Raw genomic sequence first — 15,798 nt, forward strand, 5'->3', positions numbered from 1 at the left:
GGTTATCCCGGTCACTGGGCCTTCCAGCAGCCCTGAACAACCGCCCGGTCTGAAACTTTCCAGAGTAATAACTTGTATCTGGAACATCTAACAGTAAGGACGGCCGAGCGGTCTGAGGCGCTGCTTTCATTATTTGATTAAATTATCAATTCTCCCTCAGTTCGCATTTTTATCATTGTGCAAAAGAAGATCATGGGTTCATTAATGATATTGACCCGCGAAAGCAACACAAAAGTTTAATGAAAATTAATCGCCCAACGTGGGGCTCGAACCCACGACGCTGCGATTAAGAGTTTCATGCTCTACCGACTGAGCTAGCCGGGCTTCTCAACATTTACCCTGTCAATCCCCTTCAGAATATTGTCCGTTTCAATGAGATCACCTCTCATTCTTCCAACCTCCAGAGAGTATCGGCATATTCTACACAATCTCTCACCAAAGGACAGTCCTCTCATCCCAGGAATCGGTCTGGTAAACCTCCATTGTACCACCTCCAAGGCAAGTGAATTCTTCCTCAGAAAAGGAGACCAAAACTGTGCGCACTACTCCAGGTGTGGTCTCACCAGGGCCCTGTACAATTGGAGCAGGATTTCCTTGCTCTTGCACTATGGGCGGAATATTAGGTGCTATGGTCCGAATATCCTGATTTTCTGCTGATTCTACGGTTGTATAAAAAGTTATTGAAATTCGACAGTCACTCGGCAAACATATTTGTATTTCCTTCAGTGTGCAACACTGATGGATGGATTAATGATGATTGAAACAATTATTCAGTATTTCACAGACTTGAATTATATTTGTCAACTTGCTCTGTAAAAATGCTTTCCCTGACCAGGAATCAAACCCAGACCACGGCAGTGAGAGCACCGAATGCTAACCACTAGACTACCAGGGAACACTGCTTGCAGCCTCTGCGATAACTTTAAATATAGTCAGATTACAATCACAGCTGAGAATTGTGCGGTGACACGGGGTGTAACCGGATTTGCTGGGAGCAGCGTGGAGGCCCCAACCTGCGTGAGAACACCAGCGGCAGGTCGGGGCCATAAAAGGAGCGGTGAGCGGCGGCCTGGGAGCAGCGTGGTGGTGTACCACGGCAAGGTACAGTGCGAGCTGGTGCAGGAGGGCGACGGCAGCGAAGAGTGACGTCATCAAAGTCCAGGTCGGTGATTGGAGCGTGGGCAGGTACAGCAGGAGCAGCGAGAGACTGGGGAGGGATGTGATCGGGCCCCAGGGGCAGCGTGAGTTCAGGGCCAGGGGCCCAGGGGCAGCACAGGCCAGCCCACACTGCGATATGTGTGGGCACTGGGTCCGTGCAGCAGAGCTGGTCTCCAGTCGTCTTGGATAACACTTGCCACTGGACCAAGACCTCGCTCTGTCAAGCCCGTGTGATGGCTGGGGTGCAACGGTCACCACACGTTAAAAAAATCCACGCACAGTTATCTTCCATACTTCAACATGCAGTTCTGGACCTGGAATATTAGGTCCATCATTGAAACACCTGTGAACTCATCCGTTTTTGGCGTGGAAGCAAGTCATCCTCGCTTCGAGGGACTGCCTATGATGATGATGCACTGGATTTGCTCCAGTCTGTGGGCAGCAGGTGATGAAAGCGGGCGTGAGAGGGTGAGTGACAGGTGGGCAATGCTTCTGATGCTGTCTGACCCACAGTGGGAGTGGCCGGGGATTTTAAAGCCCTTTCATTGCACCAATGCAGGGTAAATGGAACTGTGTTTCAGGAACCTTCATGTATACAAACATGTGCATCCTGCACTATAGACCTCGTGGTGCAACGGTCGTGTGTCTGACTCCAGATCAGAAGGCTGCCTGTTTATATCACGTCGGGGTCACTGTACTTTTCCATATTGTTCTTCCGGAATTGAGATTTTCTTTGCTGCATCCCAATTTACTTTCCCATCCATCTTTGTACCATCAGCAAACTTGGCTCCATTACACTGGGTCCCTGTATCCCTGGGATAGGGGAGGGAAGACACACCGGAGAAGTGTGAGCTTGTGGACCGGAGAAGTTGCAGCTGCTGGAGCTGTGCGTTTTATCGGGGAGGGACGGGGGGAGAGCCCGCCGAGCGACCGGAGAAGCTGAGAAGCTGCTGTGCTTTTCATCGGGTTTGACACTGTTTAAAAATGGCAGAGTGCCAAGTTTTCTCTCCCTACTGCCCATGCGCGAAGGTGCCGGCAGTGTTTTCGGCGCAGGCATTTGGCTGCGCCCCCCACTTCACCATTGCCACCATGCCAGGACTCCGGAGACTGTACACAGCGTCCAGGATGGGGCGAGTTTTTCCCCGCGCCATTTCCAGCATGCAAAGTCAATGCGCCGACAAAACTGCTTGGGGAAAATCTAGCTCTTAAAGAGTAAGGAGTACACTGAAGGAAATACAAATATGTTTGCCAAGCAACTGTCAAATTTTAATAACTTTTTATACAACCATCGAATCAGCAAAAAACAGGGCACTCGCCCCATAGTACCGAATATATAGCCCACAGTACAAGAGTAAGGAAGTCTTGCTACAATTGTACAGGGCCCTGGTGAGATGAGGACAAACTTCTTCACTCAGAGAGTTGTCAACCTGTGGAATTCTCTGTCGCAGAGTTGTTGATGCCAGTTTGTTAGATATATTCAAGAGGGAGTTAGATGTGGCCCTTATAGCTAAAGGGATCAAGGGGTATGGAGAGAAAGCAGGAAAGGGGTACTGAGCTGAATGATCATCCATGATCTCATTGAATTGTGGTGCAGGCTCGAAGGGCCGAATGGCCTACTACTGCACCTATTTTCTATGTTTCGATGTTTCTCTGTCCTGCTACTGCTTCTTTAATCATGGATTCCAACATTTGCCCAACCACAGATGTTCGGCTAACTGGTCTATAGTTTCTTGCTTTTTGTCTGCCTCCTTTTTTAAATAGGGGCATTACATTTGCAGTTTTCCAAACTGCTGGCTCCTCCCTAGACTCCAGCGAGTGCATGTCCACAGATCCCTGAAAGTAGCAGGCCAGGTCGGTAAGGTGGTTGAGAAGAAATATGGAATGATTGCCTTTATTAACCGAGGCATCGAATACAAGAGATGGGGTCGGTGGGGCAGGTTAGGTCACAGCTGGAGTACTGCGTGCAGTTCTGGTCGCCATATTACAGGAAGGACATGATTGCACTGAAGATGGTGCAGAGGAGATTTACGAGGATGTTGCCGGGAGTGGAGAATCTTCGCCATAAGGACAGATTAGAAAGGCTGGATTTGTTTTCCATGGAACAGAGACTGAGGGGAGACCTCATTGAGATATAATGGATAGAAAGGACCTATTTCCCTTAGCAGAGGGGTCAACAACAAGGAGGCATAAATTTAAAGTAATTGGTCGAAAGTTTAGAGGGGATATTTCTTCACGCAGAGGGTTGTGGGGGTCTGGAACTCACTGCCTGAAAGGGTGGTAGAGGCAGAAACCCTCAACACATTTAAAAAGTGCTTGGATGTGCACCTGAAGTGCCGTAACCTGCAGGGTTATGGACCTTGAGCTGGAAAGTGGGATTAGGCTGGAGAGCCTCTAGTTGGCCGGCGCGGACACGATGGGCCAAAATGGCCTCCTTCCTTGCTGTAAACTTCTTTGATTCTATGAACTCATTTGCAAAGAGTTGAGGTGCGTGTGAGGTGATTAGGGCACATCTTTCCTCACATGACAACATTTCAAAGGTACTTAACGGCAGCACAGCGCTTTGAGGCGTCATGATTTGCTGACAGACGCTGCAGAAATCCAAGTCCTTCTTTGCAAAATTTCAATCCAATCTCAAGGCTGGTCTGGGATTTGAAGCCAGGATCTTTCTGCAAATTTCAAGTAACAACCACGAAGCAAAGATCATACCCCGAGACCAAAAACTACCTGCTTAGCAAATGTGGAGATAAGATGTAACCATTATTGAAGCATTTTTAGTGTATATTCCTATTCTTGATCAGAGGAGCACATGAGACGGAATCAGTGACTTTGCCTTTTCGACATGTTTTCTGCAGCACCGCACGGTCCCACTCCTGCAGTCAATGAGCTGTTGCGACGTTAATGTATCCATCATCATCATCATCATAGGCGGTCCCTCGAAACGAGGATGACTTGCTTCCACGCCGAAAAAGGATGAGTTCACAGGTGTTTCAATGAAGGACCCGAACCACATCCCAAAGGGTGGAAGATGCCTGTGCGTGGATTTTTTAACGTGTGGTGGCCGTTGCACGCCAGCCATCACACGGGCTTGACAGAGCGAGGTCTTGGTCCAGTGACAAGGGTTAAGCAAGACGACAGGCGACCAGCTCTGCTGCACGGACCGAATGCACACACATATCGCAGTGTGGGCTGGCCCGTGCTAACCCTGGGCCCCTGGCCCCAAACTCATACTTCCGCTGGGCCCCGATCAAGTCCCTCTACAGTCTCTCGCCGCTCCTTTGGCCCGATCTCGCCGCTCCTGCTGTATCTGCCCACGCTCCAATCACAGACCTGCACCTTGATGACATCACTCTTCGCTGCCGCCGCCCTCCTGCACCAGCTCGCGCTGCTCCCTGGAGTAGTCTCGCGGGACCTCCAAGCTGCTCCCAGGGCCGCTCGCCGTTCCTTTTATGGCCCCGATCTGCCGCTGGTGTTCTCCCGTTATTGTATCCAGGCTGTGGGTGGCCACCCCGAGCGCAGCAGAGGGGTTTCTGCATTAGTTCTGGGTGGGGACCGTATCTTTCCCCTTCTCTCTTCCTCTTGTCTATATCCCTGTGCTTTTATTTCTCTATTTATTCCCCCTGTCTCAGTTTCTAGCGTTTTAAAGGGAACAAAAGATGAAATGAGTGTCACTGTGGAACAATTTCTCTCACTCAAAGTTAGATGCACTACCGTTGCACCATGAGGTCTAGGTAGCTAGCCGTTGATATTCAGGTTCATATATAAATATATCTAAATATATCTATATGTATCATAACCGTTCCCTGATGGTCGAGGGGTTAAGATCCGGCGCACTAACCTGGTTTCAATTCTCGATCAATTCATCGCATAAAAATAATTGAGGTCTGTGAGACGATTAATAATTGCTGTAATCACCATGAATACCAATACTTTCTGCGACAGACCGAGCTTACAGACTATCTGGCTTCTCCTGCCCTTTGCCGGGCACGTGTTTGGGGTTTAATTTAGTAAACAGGGCGAGTTCGCTGATCGCGGGGAGACGGTAGGAGCCTCGTGGCCCCACTGTGAGGATGTGGCAGTGAACACGGTGGCTGGGTGATCCGTGACATTTCTGTAAAGGGCAGCGGAGGAGAAGGATTGAGAACTTTCAGTGTGGGACAGAAGTTGTTTAAGGTGAGCCAACACATTCCCGATCAGCGAAGAGGGAGCTCACTGGTCAGCTCCCCTCTGTTGGGGCTGCTGTGCCAGAGGTTTCTGTAGTGCAGTGGTTATCACATTTGCTTTGTACGTGAAAAGTACCCGGTTTGATTCTGAGTAGAAACATTATGTTTCAACTTGCTCTAAGGGAACAATCGGAGGAGAGTTTAGTCTCCTGGAAAATGCTGCCTGACCTGCTGAGATTTCCAGCATTTGCTGTCGTTATTAGCTATTTATTCTCCTGGTAGAATGGCTCCCTTATTCTGAATTGCTCTTTATTTAACCAATAAATAGATAACTTTCAGTGCGAGAAAACGGATCCACCGGGGACCTTTCGCGTGTGAGGCCAACATGATATCCGCTACACTGCAGCCCATCAAAGGGTGAGAAACCACTGAATATAAAGGATGAGCTCACAAATATCAGGGGCAGTGCAGTCTGGTCAACGTCAAACTCCCCTTTCGTATTCAGCAGAGGCATGAACGGGAGTCAGATGCCACAAAGTTTAATTAAAGATACAAATACAAGTAAAACTTCCAAATCTTTTCACTGTAAAATTCTTTCACTTTATTTGAAATCCTACTGCGTTGAATCTGAAAATGATCACCATGGGATTTTATCTTCGCTGCTGATTCTATTTTCTCTGCACGGAAGGAATAACCGGTGCTGTTAAATTTGACAAAAGTTGCCCCAGATTCCTGGTGACATCGGCAATACAGTGTGTAAAATGGGTTAACATGCTGAAGAACATAAGGAGAAAAGAAATAGGAGCAGGAGTCGGTCATACGCCCCTCGAGCCTGCTCCGCCTTTTAAAACGATCATGGCCGATGCGATCATGGACTCAGGTCCACTTCCCTGCCCGCTCCGCAAAGCACAGGACAAATGATTGAAGTATCGACTGTCCCTCAGTTAGCATTTCTTTCATTGTGCAAAAGAACGTGACGGGTTAATTAATGATGCTTTTCCGTGAACGCAACACAAAAGTTGAAGAAAAAAACATACGGTGACTGGCAGGTGAGCGTTGCTTCTGACACCTGGTGGGAATGGGCGGGGAATTTCAAGCCCCTTGAATTGTGAAAGCTTCATATAGAGGAACATCTCAAACACATTGTGTCGGCCTCGTGGCGCAACGGTAGCGTGTCTGACTCCAGATCAGAAGGTTGCGTGTTCAAATCACGTCGGGGTCACTGTTCTTTCAGAATTAATATTTTCTTTGCTGTTTGGCAATAACGAGACCCTTGTTCCAAGGTCTGTCTCATTGTTTCCCCAGTGTCAGGCAGAGATACGCCTGCTGCCCTCATTTAATTCATGTGCCAGGACACAAAAGTTCAAAATCAACTTGCAGGTGGCCACACACACCGCCGAGCGGTCGAAGGTGCTGTGATTAGATCGCAGTTTTCTCTGGAGGTGTGGGTTTGAATTCAACTTCTGACATTTCTTGTTTTTAATCATAAAACGAAACTCATTGTTTGACACCACGACCAACTCCTTAAAACTGGGATTCAGCAGTTCACCTGCTCGCTTAACATTTCCGTCTGACCTGGTGCTGAAAGTGGAGATGTTTCCGCAGTGACGCGGTTAACACGTTCGCCTCACACGCGAAAGCTCACCAGGCGTGAATATTTTCTGTAGCTTTCTCCTCATGCATGCTCAGGGGCGAGTTTGTTCTCCTGTGAAAAGTTCATAAGATGATAAGCATGTAAGAATTAGGGGCCGGAGTACGCCATTCGGCCCCTCGAGCCTGGTCCACCATTCAAGAAGATCCTGGCAGTTCCTCGACAGCAAGTTTAAACATCTGGGGCAGAGCCAACAGGCGACTGTCTGTAATCAGTGAGAGAACGGTCTGTTTGGCAGAAGGCTGGCGAGCTCAGTCAGTAAAATATAAGACTTTTAATCTCAGGGTCGTGGTTTCGACACCAACATTGGACATTTACATTTTTCATAGAATTATAGAATGATCGAAGTTTGCAGCATACAAGGTGGGCATTTTGGCCCATCAATTCCACCCCGGCCAACAAGAGGCGATCCAGCTTCATTCCACTTTCCAGCTCTGGGTCCATAACCCTACAGGTTACGGCACTTCAGGTGCACATCCAAATACTTTTTACATGTGGTATCTGCCTCCGCCATTCTTTCAGGCAGTGAGTTCCTGACCCCCACTAACCTCTGCATGAAGAATTTTACCTTCAAATCCTCTTTAAACCTTCTACCAATTACTTTAAATATATGCCCCCTGGTTGTTGACCCCTCTGCTATCCACTATATCTCGGCCCCTCATAATTTTATACATATCAATGTTGTCTCCCCTCAGCCTCCTCTGTTCCAATGAAAACAAACCCAGCCGATCCAATCTGTCCTCATAGCTAAAATTCTCCACGCCTGGCAACATCCTCGTAAATCTCCTCTGTACACTCTCGTACAATCACATAATTCCTGTAATACGGTGACCAGAACTGCACACAGTACTCCAGCTGTGGCCGACCCAGTGTTTTATACATTTCAAGCATAACCAACCTGCTCTTCTATCCCATGCCTCAGCCAATAAAGGTAAGCATTCCGTGCGCCTTCTTACCCACCTTATCCAACTGGCCTGCTACCTTCAGGGATCTGTGGACATGCACTCCAAGGTCCCTTTGTTCTTCCACACTTCTCAATGTCCAACCATTTAATGTGTGTTTCTTTCCTTGTTTGCCCTCCCCAAATGCACAGCCTCACACTTCTCTGGATTAAATTAGTATCACCTGAAAACGTTTTAATCATACCTCCTATATTTAAGTTTTGATCAATGATGTTGCCACTAAAAGCCAGGGACCTAGCACTGAGCCCTGTGGAACCCCACTGGAACCATCCTTCCTGTCCCAAACACTCCCATCAAACATTACCCTTTGCTTCCTGCCTCTGAGCCAATTTTGGATCCAACTTGCCACTTTACCCTGGTCCCATGGGCTTTTACTTTCGTGACCAGTCTTCCATGTGGGAACTTGGTGAAAGCTTTGCTAAAATCCTTATACACTACATCATACGCACTGCCCTCTTCGATCCACTTGGTTACCTCCTCAAAAAATTCAATCAAGTGAGTCAGACAAGACCTTCCCTGAACAAACCCATGCTGACTATCCGTGATTAACCCATGTCTTTCTAAATGCAGAAATTAAATCATTGATAAATTTTATCCTGCTTTCACGGGAAAACACCATTAATTAACTGATGATCTTTGTTGTGCATGTATAAAATAAGTATACATCCTGTACACTCAATGTACAGTTACATAAGACCATTGGATGTATCTTCACACTGTATACACTATGCTTGTACCACCAGAGGGTGCAACTCGTGGAGACCTCGGGGTCACCTGTACACGACAGGTAACCAGGTATAAAAGGGAGCTCACAGTACTGTACCCTCACTCAGGAGCTGCAATAAGTGGACGAAGGTCACCACAGTTCAAGTACAATACCTTACCTCGTGGAGTCATTACTAGAGTGCTTACAAACACAATAACTGGTGACGAGAATACGAATTGCCATGTGACAATGGCTAACCTTGGCACGTTTGAACAATTCGCCGATGGGGAAGATTGGGAGGCCTTTGTGGAAAGGCTCGAACACTTCTTTATTGTGAATGACGTGGGGGGAGACGACCCGACATCGCTGGCTGAAAAGTGCTGAGCTATCCTGCTCAGCAGTTGTGGGCCCACCGTCTATGGCCTTGTCAGGGACCTGCTAGTCCCAGAGAAGACAATAACATATGTGGAGCTCGTTACGCTGATACAGGAACAGCTCAAACCTATAGAGAGCATCCTCACAGCCAGACACCGGTTCTCTCCCCAACGGTGGATCCGAAGGCCAAGAAATCGCAAAATATGCTGCAGACCTGAGACGATTGGCTGCACCATGTGATTTTAGCGATCACCTCACCGAAGTACTAAGGGACATCTTTGTTACTGGAATCGGTCACGAGGGCATTCTCCACAGGCTGCTCTCTGCGGACACCACGGTCACCCTGCAGAAGGCAATTAATGTGAGCCAGGCGTTCATGATCTCGGCCTGCGATTCCAAGTGGATGTCTCACCCCCAGGACTCTAACCCAGCAAGTACTGTGAACCGAAAGTTGCCTTTTAGAGGCAGGGCTGCTGCTAGCAGTCTCACTCAGGGAAGAGAGAACAGAACACCGAGTCCCAGAATCCTGAGTCCGCCACATGGGGCGAACCCGGCCAGCCCATGCTGGCGCTGTGGAGGAAATCACAGGGCCCACCAGTGCCGCTATAAAGACTATACTTGCAAAGGCTGTAACATGAAGGGCCACATCCAGCGAATATGCAAGAGAAATCATACTCACCGAGTCGATGAAGAGTTGGCTGATCATCCGGAGTCCAGCGACGATGAGGTGTACGGAGTATTAACCTGCACCAGCGAGAGTTCCCCGGTGAAAATGGAAGTTGAAGTCAACTATATTCCAGTCACGATGGAGGTGGACACAGGGGCGAGCCAGTCACTGATGAATCAGGCAGCCTTTCAGAAACTCTGGGACAATCCAATCGAACGACCCAAAATGATCCCGATCGAAGTGAAACTGCTGACCTACACAAACGATACATCCCAGTCGTTGGCAGCGTGGATGTCCAGGTGTCCCATGGCGGCGAGATGCACAGGTTACCTTTGTGGATCGTTGCTGGGGATGGTCCAAAGCTATTAGGAAGAAGGTGGATGAAAAAGATTACTTGGAGCTGGGAAAAGCTCCAACCTCCAGCGATCGACATCCCCCATGACCCCGAAGTTGGATCCAGCACAACACCTGAAAAACCAACCGCCCAACTCGACTGTGCGGCGACGACACAGAACGCTCAACCCAACGGTGAGATGATCCAGCCCAAACAACAAGACCTCACCTTCCAGGCTCCAGTGGCAGGACTCCAGAGAAGAACATTCACGCAGAAGATAACTTCCTGTCATCCGTGGCAGAGCCTGGGGAGAAAAGGATCACCGCAGCCTACCCCATGGAGAGAAAGAAGATTGTGTCTGAACCACGAGGTGAAGGGCCTGAAGTCAAGATGGCGGCAGCCACACCACATGGGAGCAACACGTGATGCCGAGCTGCGAACCGGATTGGGGTAAAGATTGAAAGACCCTCTTAAAGGAGACCGGCAACCCATCACAATTAAAGGGACAGTTCCACTCTTTATACAGCGATGATGGTGATACAAATGTAAAAGATGTAACTGACATTTTCAAGTTTGTAAATGTAACTAATCATGATAAGTCGGGCAATTGCGGTCAGAACCAATGTATTGTGAGAGTAAACGAAGTGATGACGTGCGATGCTGGGATTTACAAGCATGCCGACAAAACCAAGGGCAACCTCCCGTCAGCACCCAGGTCCCGCGACCATGTAGCCTGCCCCTCCGGGACCAATGTGATACCCCAGGGAGTGTGGCCACACACAGAGGGAGCATACCAGCTGCAGGGCCAGTGATCAGTGGACGTCAAAGCCACCACGACCGGTACCCTGCCCCCGATCGGCTCTAACTCTCTGGCCACCAGGGCCAGTACTGGGAGCGAGCGGATATCACCCTCCTGCCCTCCCAACGGGACCTGGGATGACCAGGCTCCCACTATCGTTGAAGAGCAGCAGGGAGACACCGCAGCCCTCAAAGGAGGACAAGGAGGCCACACACTCCTGTGGCTCTGCCCATCACTAGGCAACGGCAAAGGCTCTGAGACTCAGCCAGGTGAGCGATCTGAGCCCACCCAGCTGGCAGGGGACACAGCTCCGTCATCAGACATTCTGGACGCAGTCTGGTTACTCTGGAACTAGTGTCCTCACCCACCTGCACCTACACAACCCAGGGGCAAGTCTGTGACACCACGTATGTACCTTACCTGTAAAATGTACTTGTTCCACTTCTGCAGAACCAAACAGTGATGTAACTAATCCGATGTTTTTTTGTTCTTTCTGTCTGTACAGGTCTGCACATGCAGGTGTTGAGCCACACACAGGTTCTATGTATGGGGGAGGGGGAATGGATGTATGTAGCCATGGACACACATGGATCACACCCAGAACCCACACAACCCCCACTGCAACCTCCAACCATCCACTGCTGAACATTTCCCAATGTCGTGGTAATAAGGACTTGGGGGTACACAGGGAGAGAACCAAGCCAAAGCATTGACAAGGTGCAATGGCTTTGGGCACTCAAGTCTCGGACCAGAGAACACAATGCAAAGGCCAGTGGCACAAGACTTAGGGGAGAGTGATGTTGTGTCTGTATAATATAAGTATACTCCCTGTACACTCAATGTACAGTTACATAAGACAACTGGATGTACCTTCACACTGTATACACTATGCCTGTACCACCAGAGGGTGCAACTGTTGGAGACCTACGGGTCACCTGTACACGACAGGTAACCAGGTATAAAACGGAGCTCACCATCCTGTACCCTCACTCAGGAACTGCAATAAATGGACGAAGGTCACCACAGTTCAAGTACAATACCTTGCCTCATGGAGTCATTACTTGAGTGCTTACAGACACAATAGAAAGAGATTAAACATTAAATGGTAGGACATTGAGAATTGTAGAGGAACAAAGCGACCTGGGAGTGCATGTCCACAGATCCCTTAAGGTAGCAGGCAAGGTGGATTAGCTGGTTAAGAAGACATACAGAATGCTGGCCTTTTTTAGCCGAGGCCTACAATAAGAGAGCAGGTGGATTATCCTTGAATATAAAACACTGGTTAGGCCACAGCTGGAGTACTGCGTGCAGTTCTCGTCACCACTTTACAGGAGGAAGACTGTGATTGCACTGGAGACTTACAGAGGAGATTTCGAGGATGTTATCGGGAGTGGAGAATCTTAGCTATGAGGACAGATTGGATAGGCTGGGGTTGTTTTTCTTGGAACAAAGTGGGCTGAGGGGAGGTATCATTGATGTGTATACAATTATGAGGGGCCTTGATATAGTGGACAGAATGGGCCCATTTCCCTTAGCAGAGGGGTCAACAACCATGGGGCATAAATTTTAAGTCATTGGTAGAAAGTGTAGGGGGGATTTGAGGGGAAATTTCTTCACACAGAGGGTTGTGGGGGTCTGGAACTCACTGCCTGAAAGGGTGGGAGAGGCAGAAACTCTCACCACATTTAAAAAGTGCTTGGATGTGCACCTGCAGGGTTATGGACAGAGAGCTGGAAAGTGGGATTAGGCTGGAGAGCCTGTTATTGGCCGGCACGGTCACGATGGGCCGAAATGGCCTCCTTCCGTGCTGTAAACTTCTGATTATATAATTAGATGAAAAATAATCACCAAACGTGGGCTCGCACCTCTGACCCTGAGATTTAGAATCTCATGATCTACTGACTGATTTAGCTGGGCTTCTGCAAAATGCACCTATTTGTCGTTGATTACAGCTCTGCCCCAGATGTTTAAACTTGCTGTCGAGGAACTGCCAGGATCTTCTTGAATGGTGGACCAGGCTCGAGGGGCCGAATGGCCTACTCTGGCCCCTAATCCTTACATGCTTATGATCTTATGACATTTCACAGGAGAACAAACTCGCCCCTGAGCATGCATGAGGAGAAAGCTCCAGAAAATAATCCCGCCTGGTGAGCTTTCACATGTGAGGCGAACGTGTTAACCGCTACACTGCGGAAACATCTCCACTTTCAGCACCAGGTCAGACGGAAGCGTTAAGCGAGCAGGTGGACTGCAAAATCCCACTTTTTAGGCGTTGGTCGTGGTGTTAAACAATGAGTTTCACTTAATGATTAAAAACATGAAGTGTCAGAAGTATGATGTGAACCCACACCGACAGAGGAGACTGCGACCTAAACACAGAACCTTGGACCGCTCGGCCATCCTGACTATTTAGGGCAATATGTGGCCAACTGCAGGTTTATTTTGAACTTTGTGTCCTGTCACATGAAATAAATGATGGCAGCAGGCGTATCTCTGCCTGACATCGGGGAAACAGTGAGACAGACCTTGGAGCAAGGGTCTGGTTATTGCCAAACAGCAAAGAAAATATTAATTCCCGAATTACCCTGAAGAACAGTGACCTCGACGTGATCTGGGGTCAGACACGCTACCGTTGCGCCACGAGGTCGATACAGTACATCGGAAATGTTTGACTATATGAAGGTTTCACAATCCAAGGGGCTTTAAAATCCCCGCCCATTCCCACCGGGTGTCAGAAGCAGCGCTCACCTGCCAGTCACCGTATGTTTTTTTGTTCAACTTTTGTGTTGCTTTCACGGGATTGCACCATTAATTAACCCGTCACCTTCTTTTGCACAATGAAAATAATGCTAACTGTGGCAGAGTCGATACTTCAACCATTTTTTTCTGTGCTTTGCATAGAAACATAGAAACATAAAAAAAAGAAAACAGGTGCAGGATTAGGCCATTCGGCCCTTCGAGCCTGCACCACCATTCAATATGATCATGACTGATCATTCACCTCAGTACCCCTTTCCTGCTTTCTCTCCATACCCTTGATACCTTTAGCCGTAATAGTCACATTTAACTCCCTTTTGAATATATCTAACGAATTGGCCTCAACAACTTTCTATGGTAGAAAATTCCACAGTTTCAGAATTCTCTGATTAAAGAAGTTTCTCCTCATCTCGGTCCTAAATGGCTTACCCCTTGTCCTTAGACTGTGACCCCTGGTTCTGGACTTCCCCAACATCGGGAACATACTTCCTGCCTCTAACCTGTCCAATCCCACCAGACCTGTATATGTTTTCTGCGATCCCTTCTCATTCTTCTAAATTCCAGTGAAGAAAAGTCTAGTTGATCCAGTCTTTCTTTACATGTCAGTCCTGCCCTCCCGGGAATCAGTCTGGTGAACCTTCGCTGCACTCCCTCAATAGCAACAATGTCCTTCCTCAGATTAGGAGACCAAAGCTGTACACAATATTCCAGGTGAGGCCTCACCAAGGCCTGCGTCTGCGCACATACAGAGGCTGAATTCCAGGACATAGTCGACGTATTTACTGAGGCGTATGAAAGCATGGGCCTTACGCTAAACATCCGTAAGACAAAGGTCCTCCACCAGCCTGTCCTCACCGCACAGCACTACCCCCCAGTCATCAAGATCCACGGCGCGGCCCTGGACACCATGGACCACTTCCCATATCTCGGGATCCTCCTATCAACAAGAGCAGGCATCGACGACGAGATTCAACACGGCGTCCATGCGCAAGTTCAGCCTTCGGCCACCTGAGGAAAAGAGTGTTTGAAGACCAGGCCCTCAAAACTGCCACCAGGCTCATGGTCTACAGGGCTTTAGTAATACTTGCCCTCCTGTAAGGCTCAGAGACATGGACCATGTACAGTCGACACCTCAAGTTGCTGAAGAAATATCACCAACGATGTCTCCGCAAGATCCTACAAATCCTCTCGGAGGACAGATGCACCAACATCAACAGCCTTATTCAGGCTAACATCCCCAGCTTTGAAGCACTGACCACACTCGATCAGCTCCGCTGGGCAGGCCACATCGTCCGCATGCCAGACACGAGACTCCCAAAGCAAGTGCTCTACTCGGAACTCCTTCATGGCAAACGAGCCAAAGTGGGCAGCAGAAACTCTACAAGGACACACTCAAAGCCTCCCTGATAAAGTGCAACATCCCCACTGACACCCAGGAGTCCCTGACCCAAGACCACCCTAAGTGGAGAAAGTGCATCCGAGAGGGCGCTGAGCACCTCGAGTCTCAACGCCGAGTGCATGCAGAAATCAAGTGTAGACAGCAGAACCTGTCCCACCCATCCCTTCCCTCAACGACTATCTGTCCCACCTGTGATAGGGTCTGTGGCTCTAGTATTGGGCTGTTCAGCCACCAAAGAACTCACTTTAGGAGAGGAAGCAAGTCTTCCCCGATTCTGAGGGACTGCCAATGTAGATTCCAAAATTCATGAAAACCCCCCAGTGTTTGGACTCACTGAAAAGGAAATTCGATTTAGGCCTATTAAAGATAAAGTTTGGGATTCTAAAAAGCACATGGAGGAAATCTACAATTCTTAACCAAGTTTGGGATTTTAAAAGTCATGTTTGGGCCTGTGGAGAAAAGCTGCAGTGACAGAGGGGTGGGATTTCGAGTTTGGATATTGTAGCTAATCAGTTTGTCTGGGGGAGCTCTTCAACCATAGTCAGGCTCCCAGAAAACATTAGCATTTAAACAATCGACCACGGAAGAAACATTATCCACCCTACCCACAGGACCCAAATGTCACATCCATATTCCAACACCTTTTCAACATGTATAGAAATATCTGGCTCAGCTCAGACTTCCCGAAGCCAAAGCAGTGCTATTACAATGGACAAGAGTTCATCAGTTCATAAAGAAGGAGTATCACCGTCACAAAGTCTATCAACACCAGATTAAAACATTTAATCAAGTCTCAGTTAGCTAGTCCGCCAAAACTTATACAAAGAAGA

General features: G+C 48.5%; 2 non-coding genes across 2 annotated transcripts; one reads left to right on the forward strand and one right to left on the reverse strand.

The window, feature by feature from the left end:
* Positions 1-251: 251 nt before the first annotated feature.
* On the reverse strand, positions 252-324 carry trnak-cuu (transfer RNA lysine (anticodon CUU)). Its single transcript has one exon. It is a non-coding gene; the product is annotated as a tRNA-Lys (tRNA).
* A 6,144-nt stretch (positions 325-6,468) lies between these two features.
* trnaw-cca (transfer RNA tryptophan (anticodon CCA)) lies at positions 6,469-6,540 on the forward strand. The gene has a single exon. It is a non-coding gene; the product is annotated as a tRNA-Trp (tRNA).
* Positions 6,541-15,798: the final 9,258 nt, after the last annotated feature.

This window comes from Pristiophorus japonicus, unplaced genomic scaffold (assembly GCF_044704955.1).
Source record: "Pristiophorus japonicus isolate sPriJap1 unplaced genomic scaffold, sPriJap1.hap1 HAP1_SCAFFOLD_112, whole genome shotgun sequence".
Classification (NCBI taxonomy): domain Eukaryota; kingdom Metazoa; phylum Chordata; class Chondrichthyes; family Pristiophoridae; genus Pristiophorus; species Pristiophorus japonicus.